This window comes from Dendrobates tinctorius, unplaced genomic scaffold (assembly GCF_039654945.1).
Source record: "Dendrobates tinctorius isolate UK_male_01 unplaced genomic scaffold, ASM3965494v1 ptg000245l, whole genome shotgun sequence".
Lineage (NCBI taxonomy): Eukaryota > Metazoa > Chordata > Amphibia > Anura > Dendrobatidae > Dendrobates > Dendrobates tinctorius.
This window is the reverse complement of record NW_027361912.1, coordinates 5,968,802-5,977,666: the sequence shown is the minus strand read 5'-3', so window position 1 is coordinate 5,977,666 and position 8,865 is coordinate 5,968,802.

The following is an 8,865-nucleotide window of genomic DNA, read 5'->3' as shown; positions in this document are numbered from 1 at the left end:
AAAAGAAAAAGCGTCTTTTAGTGTGTGAAAGCAGCCAAACAGAAAAAAATATATAAATCTGGTATCGCTGTAATCGTACCAACCAGAAGAATAAAGTCGTCTAATCACTTTTACCGTTCGAGCCATAAAGGCATAAAAAATAAATAAAAGCAATTCTTGACCTGCTGTTGATTTGTTCATTCTGTCTCCCAAAGATTGTAATATGGCTTGGCTCAAATTTATCCTGCACTCTGCGTTGAGAAAGTACACTGGAGTTTCCATGTAAATCTCTTTAATACGTGATTCTGGCTGAACCTCTTGTGGAACATTCCCTATAATGAGACAGATGGAGGCACTGTGGAATACGTGTGTCCTATGATCTGGTGGAGTCCGGCGTGCATTTCTGCATGTCTGATAAAAAGGACAACGTTGAACAGAGGCCAGACAGAGTCCAAAGTAACTCTGCTGCCTCATATAGTGAATGGACCCTTTGGAGGTTTCATCTGAATCTCATCATATGGAGATTTAGATGGAAACCCTGATGCAAGTGCTCAGCGTAGAGCATCAGATAAATGTGATCCTAAGCGTTATGTAAAATGTTCCCAATAAAAGCTTCAACTCAATCCACAAAAAAAAAACAAGTCCCCACTCAGGTCCATCACCTCTCAGTAGAAATATAGAGGGCTTCCATGTTACTGGTAGTGCAAAGGCTCTGGAAAAGCAAAATGGCTCCTCACCTCCCAAAAGAATTTCAGAGAATTCTGCTATACAAAATTCAAATGCCCCCCACTCCCTTCTGAGCCCCAGAGTGTACCTAAACCACATTTAGAGTCCACATGTTTTGGAAAATCCTGTAGCAATGAGAGCCACTTAATTTGCAGGTGCATGCTTCCAGAACCACGGGCTGGCCATAATGTGCAGGCACCACAATGTATCTGCCATACAATGTACTGGGCCCTACACTGGCAGATTTGAAATTTTCACTCAGCACCATCCACTGCTGCTTGTTTTTGTGAAACACCCATGGAGTCAAAATCGTCATTAAACCTGTAAATAAATTCCTTAAGGGGCATACTTTCCAAAATGGGGTCACTTAGAGGCGATTCTGCTCTTCTGGCACCTAAGAGCTCTGTATATGGAGTCCGCACACTATTCTACAATAATTTCTCCAAAATTCAAATAGCGCTCCATCCCTCCCGAGTCTCACCATGTGGCTAAGCAGTAATATGCTGCCACATATGGGGTATTGCCACATTCAGTAGAATTTATGTGACAAATTTTGGTGCCATTTTTACCTGAAAATTTTAAATTTTGGGCTAAAAACATTTTTTGGTGGCAAAAATGTAGTTATTTTTTCTTCACTGCCCAATGGTATAAAATTGTGTGACACATTCGTGGTGTCAATATGATCACTGCACCCCTAGTTGAATTCAAGGGCTTTCTGAGCTGGGAAATCCATCCTGTCTGGCCTATGCTTTTACTAGTGGTTCAGTCGCTCGATCCTTGTTCACGTTCACGTCACTTGGCAATTGAAAAGGTTTTAAATACTAGAGTTAGGACTGTCCCACAAAGGGTTGCCTTGACGTGGCGGGATGGCTTGTACATTATTTTGATCAAAATTATGTTTACTATATACCCTTATTATTATTTATTACCTTTATGCATTATTTAAAGTTTATTTTTTACTCTTTTATTTTAGGATATTTGTGTTTTTTGCTTTTTGTTTTCTCTGGTTAATGGTCATGTGTTAATATGCACTTACATTGTGCATACACATTAACTTACTTTCTCAGTTCAGACTCCAGTTTTTTTTAATTCATTGGGGGTGTAGTTTGGGTCAAAGCAACATTTTAGTGCAAACGAATGGTAGTTTTCCATCTACTCAGCCTAATGTTATACAATTCTGTGAATCACCTGAAGGTTAAAAATGCTTAATTTATCCCTTGATGAATTCCGTGAGAGGTATAGTTTCCAAAATGAGGTCACTTGAGGGAGTTTCTGCTGTTTTGGCATGTCAGGGGCTCTTCAAATGTGACAAGGCATCAGCAATATATTCCAGCCAAAACTGAACTCCAGAACTTAGTTGGCGCTCCTTTCTTTCGAAGCTCAGCCGTGCACCCAAACAGTAGTTTTCCACCATATATGAAGTATCGGCGTACTTTTGTAATTTCATAACAATTTTGACTATCCATTTTCTCCTATTTCCATTGTGAAAATGAAAAATTTTTGCCAAAACCAAAATTTGTGCAGCAAAAAAATACTTTTTCATTTTCAGGGCTCAACGTCATAAAATTCTGCAAAGCACCTGTGGGTCCAAGGTGTTCACCACATAAGTGGTGATAAGTTCCTTGAGGGGTGTAGTTTTCAAAATGGGCACACTGTTTCCACTGTTTAGGCACATCAGGGGCTCTGCAAAAAACATCAGCTATCAATTCTTTTCAATTTTGCACTGCAAAAATCAAATGGTGCTCCTTCCCTTCCGAGCCCTGCCGTGCCCCCAAACAGTAGTTTTCCACCACATATGAGGTATCAGCATTCTCAGGGGAAATTGCACAATGGTCCATTTTCTCTTGTTAACCTTATGAAAATGCAAAATCAAATTTTTTGAGCAGAAAAAGTAATGTTCATTTTTTTTTTCCTTACACGATACTTTAATCCCTGTGTGAAGCACCTTAAGGGTAAATAAACTTCTTGATTGTGGTTTTGAGGACTTTGATGGGTGCAGTTTTTAAAATGGATTCACTTTTGAGTATTTTCTGTTATAGAGGCATCTCAAAGTAACTTTAAATGTGCTGTGGTCCCTATAAAAAATGTTTTTTCAAAATTTGGTTGGAAAATTGAGAAATTGCTGATTGCTTTTAAACCTTCTAAACTCCTAACAAAAAAAAAAATGATGTTTCAAAAATGATGCTAATGTAAACTACAGATGTGTAAATGTTATTTATTAACTATTTTGTGTAATATAACTCTCAGGTTTAAGGGCATAGCAAATTTAAATTTTGAAAATTGTAAAATTTTCAAAAGATTTGCCAAAATGTCGATATTTTTCACAAATAAACGCAAAAAATATCTGCCTAAATTTACCACTAACATAAATTACAATGTGTCATGAAAATCATTCTCAGAATCACTGGGATACATTGAAGCATTCCAGAGTGATTATCTCAAAGTGACACTGGTCATAATTGTAAAATTTGGCTTGGTCATGAAGTGAAAACAGGCTCAGGGGTGAAGGGATTAAAGAGAGTCTGTTTAAACCAAGCACAGGCACTTAAAGGGAATCTGTCACCGGAAGTTGTAGACCTATGTAAATAGTCTGGGTCTGGTCCAATGGGCGGTGTTTGTTCTTCTTTCTCCACCCCATCCGTGGCCCCCGTCCGCGATCTTCTCTGGTATTAGATTAATTCTTCTCCATAGTTCGCGCATGCGCAAAGCAATCTTGCTTCGCGCACGCGCAGTATGCTTTGCCCAGCTGCGGGCAAAGCCGATAATCATTACTGCGCATGCACCGGTACACTATGTCCTGGAACACAGCAAAATACTTCCATGACAGATTCCCTTTAACAAACCCTTGGTGTGGCCACACATTTAAGTACTCCTTCCAACCTACTTGCTTTTCATCGTCTCCCGTTCTTCCCTGGCTCTATAAAGCCTGAGCAGTCAATCAAAAAAGAGAGGTGTGAGGTAAGGATAGAAGGAATATAAACAGGTGTGAAGGGACGTAGGCAATGAACAGTGTTTATCCAATGTAGACAATTTTATTAGTGCCATGTCCTGATTAAAAAATTGTTAAAAATTGCATAAAATTTTTTATATAGGAGACCTGGATTGACTAGGCTGCCTATAAGGAGGCTTTGGGGTTTCGACATTATAGCCATTCCTGCTGGTCCTTAAAATGACTTATGAAAACCCCACATGCCACCTGGAAAAGGCTTTTTATGAATCCACTGGTATTATTTTATGTGTATGAGCCAACAGTGCCAGATCTGTGCTTGGGGGGGTCTGGAACAAAATACAGTTCACCGTATGCCGTAGTGACATTAACACTTGGATGGTGACCCCTCAAAATGTATGGAAATATATATCCTATGGTGTATTGCAATTTATGTTTGTAAGTCTCCCATGGCCCTAGAAGTGATTAAGTGCTGATGTATAAAATCTTCAGAATTCACACCCGTTGCTCGCTGCTCCCACTTGGCACAGGCACATGTAAGGAGTAGTGCTAGCCCTTTGGTGTGAGGAATTTGCACCATCTAAGTCGTTAATTAAACAGTTGTTAGTAGTGTTGAGCATTCCGATACCGCAAGTATCGGGTATCGGCCGATATCAGCGGTATCGGAATTCCGATACTTAATTCCGATACTTTTTTCATATCGGATTCCGGGATCGGAATCGGAATAGGAAGTTCCCATCATGCTATGAGCCTGCTTGCTTTGATTAAGCCAATGGGAATCCTCCGAAGTGTGGGCACATCCTGTTAGGCATGTAGGCATGTTAACTATTGGCATGGCTGTGATTGGCTGCCGAAATGATGTCATGATGCACTATAAAAGCCACCGCAGCCGCCATTTCTGGTCACTCTGCTGTGAATTCAGTTAGGGACAGGCTGCTGTAGAAGACTGTGAGGGACAGTTAGAAATAGCGATTCTAAAAACAATATTGTGCTTTATCCAGGCTACATAAACCACCACTGTAGCTTGCTTTTCCCTAGCAGCGCTGTTTTCACAGCTGTCTGCAAGGGCTGTGTGAGTGCAGCTCACGCTGTGGAGTGGGTCCTGCAGCCACGTCAGGCTGTAGGCCACCCAGTGTGATCACTGCTGCCTCATACATCTTTTATTTTTTGAGCTGCATTTTTTAAATAATTTCAATCTAGTGTGCTTCCATCCGTATCCATATACATTGGTTGCAAACACTAGTAGTAGACAGCGGAGCCTTTCTGCAGCCTTTCAGTGCTAGTGTCCACTTTGCTGCACTGTTCACGGCTGTCTGAGAGGTCTCTGACTGTGTGTGAGTGCAGCTCATGCTGAGTAGTGTGTCCTGCAGCTACGTCTGGCTGTAGGACGCTCAGCGTGCGTCACTGCCTCACACATATTTTTATTTGAGTGCAGCTCATTTTTTCTTCTATTAGTGTGCATCCATCCGTCTCCATCTACGGTGGTTGCAAACACTATATAGGAGTACACAGCGGAGCCTTTCTGCAGCCTGTCAGTGCCAGTGCCCACTTAGCTGCACTGTTGACGGCTGTCTGAGAGGTCTCTGACTGTGTGTGAGTGCAGCTCACGCTGAGTAGAGTGTCCTGCAGCTACGTCTGGTTGTAGGACGCTCAACGTGCGTCACTGCCTCACACATATTTGTCTCTGAGTGCAGCTCATTTTTTCTTCTCCTATTAGTGTGCATCCATCCGTATCCATCAACATTGGTTGGTTGCAAACACTATATAGGAGTAGATAGAGGAGCCTTTTTTTCTGGCTTGTGCCCTGCCGGCGCAGCCAGATTAGTATTACCCAATTTTTTTGGAGCCTCATCTTTTGCATTGTAGGTTACCTGCCTGCATTGTAATAGCTCCAAAAAGTTGGTGATACTATCAGTTTCAATTCTTTGTTCTCATACTTTGAGTTTGTTTCAAACAAAGAAACCACATAAAAAGTTCACCAAACACTACATTTTGAACTTGTGTAGGCCACATCAGCTCCTATTAAAGTCTAGTCCACACACACACACTTCATAAAATTAGTGTTTCTTGTACCTGTAACCAGCTGTTCAGGAATAAGCACACTAAGGCCCCCCTTTGTCCTTTTTTGCCTATCTTAAGCAGTCTTGCAAGATGAAGAAGGCAGGGAGTAAGGCGCGGGGGCGTGGGCGTGGGCGTGGAGTTTCAGCAGGGAGAGGACGTGGGGATTCTGCAGGGAGAGGACGTGGGGATTCTACAGGTAGAGGACGTGGGGATTCTGGGCCTGCTGCGGGCACCAGTGGATCAGCATCCCCCAGTTTTAGCAGGCAACAGTCCTTTATGCGCAGCTTTGTAGGACCTCAACGTACCCCACTGCTGCGGGAGGAACAAATTGAAGCCGTTGTCGGATGGATGGCAGCTAACGCATCGACTTCAATTACTTCCGCATCCTCTCAGGGTCAGAGCACCGAAGAGCAACCATCTGTCTCTTCACCACCTGCCAAAGTGCCCAGGCAGTCAGAGAGACATGGACAGGAGCCATCACAATCTCTACTTCTGTTCTCGGAATCTGTTGGCTTGGAAAGAGGGGGCCAGCCAAGCAGCATTCCTGAATGTGAAGAAGAGGGAGTATGCAGTGATGCGCAACTTCTTTGTCCCTCTGAATCTGAAGAGGCGAGTGGGCCAGTGCCTATGGTCAGCACACCTCAGTACGCATCAGATGATGACGAGACTCAGTTGCCACTTTCTGGTGCGTACGGTGCTGGCGAGACAACCCCGGAGAAGCAGCTGTTTGAAGAGGGGAGGGAAGATGATGAGGTCCTTGACCCATCATGGCGTGAGCAACAGGAAGGTGGTGGGAGCAGCTCGGAGGAAGAGATTCCCCTACCGGCCAAAACAGGAGGCAGAGGGAGGGGGAAGACTTGGTTGCCTGTACCCTCCACTTCGGCACCCGTTAGGAGCATTCCTCCTTCCAAAGGCAAACCGGGCGCTCACAAGAGTTGCAGTGCGTGGTCCTTTTTTGACACAGTTGCAGATGACATTTGCTTTGTCAAATGCAAGCTGTGTCATCAGAGAGTCAAAAGAGGGAGAAATGTCAGCAACCTCAATACCACAAATATGTGGAAACATGTGCGCACCAAGCACGAGTTGGAGTTGCATAGACACCCTCAAGACGTAGGCCAACGTACAGCACCACCTACCACCTCTTCAGTTCGTGTTGGGCCCTCTTCCTCCAGCTCACACACTGCTGGTTCGGCTTCCTCACAGGATCGCCAAGGAAGAACCTCTGCCACTGTTGTCCGGAGACCCTGTCAGATTCCACCCATAACAGCACGTTCCCATCCATCACAGCCATCGGTAGCACAGGCATGGGATAAAAGGCGCCCTTACTCGGCAAACCATCCCCGAGCACAGTCTCTGAATGCTGGCATTGCCAAACTTCTGGCAGTTGAAATGCTGTCATTCAGGCTGGTGGACACTGACACCTTCCGGGACTTAATGGCATTGGCAGTCCCCCAATACAACGTGCCCAGCCGCTTTTATTTCAGCAGGCGAGCCGTCCCTGCCCTGCAGAAACATGTTGAGGGCAAAATAAAACATGCGCTACTAAACGCCGTTAGTAGCAAGGTCCACCTGACCACCGATGCGTGGACCAGTAACCATGGACAGGGACGATACCTTTCCCTCACTGCCCACTGGGTCAATGTTGTGGAGCCGGGTACGGATCTGGAGAGTGGCGCTGTACGTGTTCTTCCAACGCCACGGATTGCAGGACTCCAGTCTGTACACATAGACTCCTCCTCCTACTCAAGTTCCTCAGAAACAGCAGAGCAGGAGCCTGTTACGACCGATATGAGCACAGCCGTGGCCAAACGTCAACAGGCTGTACTCAAATTAATTTCTTTGGGGAATCGAAGCCACACAGCGCAGGAGCTCTGGAATGCTATCAAGCTGGAGAGCGATGTGTGGTTTGGGCCAGCGAATCTCCAGCCGGGCTTGGTAGTGTGTGACAATGGCCGAAATCTGGTGGCAGCTCTTGGCCTAGGCAACCTCACACACATCCCATGTCTGGCACATGTTCTTAACTTGGTCGTGCAGAGCTTTCTGAGGGACTATCCGGATCTTGATGCACTGTTGCACAAGGTCCGCATAGAGTGCGCTCACTTGCGACGTTCCAGCACGGCAAGATCGCGCCTCGCTGCTCTGCAGCAACGATTTGGCCTTCCAGAACATCGCATCATATGTGACCTACCCACCCGGTGGAATTCAACGTTACATATGTTGGAGCGGTTGTGTGAGCAGCAGGCAGCAGTCATGGAGTACCAGCTGCATCAGGCGCAAACAAGTCGCACTGTGCGCCGTTCACACTTCAGCACCATTGAGTGGGCCTCTATGAAGGACATCTGCCTCGTTTTGCGTGCCTTCGATGAATCCACGCGGATGGCGAGTGCAGATGATGCACTAGTCAGCATGACTGTCCCCCTTATCTGCCTGCTTCAACAAACACTGCAAGCACTAAGGGATGAGGTTTCAGAAGAGGTGGAGGATGAGGAGTCCCAAATGCCATCTGCTTCTGGACAGTCTGCGCTACGTGTTTCCTCACAAAGGCCTAGGCAGGGGACACTTTGTGAGGAGGATGAGGAGGAGTCGATGGAGGAGGAAGACATCTCTCCAGAGGAGGGAGGTACACAAACCTCTACTCAGTATGTACAGCGAGGGTGGGGTGATGCAGAGCAGGTCGAGGTCACGCCTCAAACAGGGGACAGCGGTTCTTTGGCAGTTGGGAGTCTGCAGCACATGGTTGATTTCATGCTGCAGTGCCTGAGAAACGACCGCCGCATCGCCCACATTCTCGTCTCGGCTGATTATTGGGTGTACACCCTCCTAGATCCTCGCTACCGGGACAGCGTACAAAGGCTCATACCAACGTTGAACCGGGAGCGTAAAATGCGGGAGTACGAAGAGTCACTGGTGCAGTCCATAATGTTTTCCATTCCACCCGACAGCATTGTTGCAAGTGCTTTACAAAGCAGCTCTGTGCGTCGAGGCAGTGGAGGAAACTCTGCACAAAGAGGGAGCAGAGGCAGTGCCGCAGCACAAGGCAAGACCACTATGGCCCAAATGTGGCAAAGTTTTGTGTGTCCACCACAATTGTCTACACCATCAGCGACGCCTCGAGTCAGCAGGAGGCAACGCTTCCGTCAGATGGTGTCAGA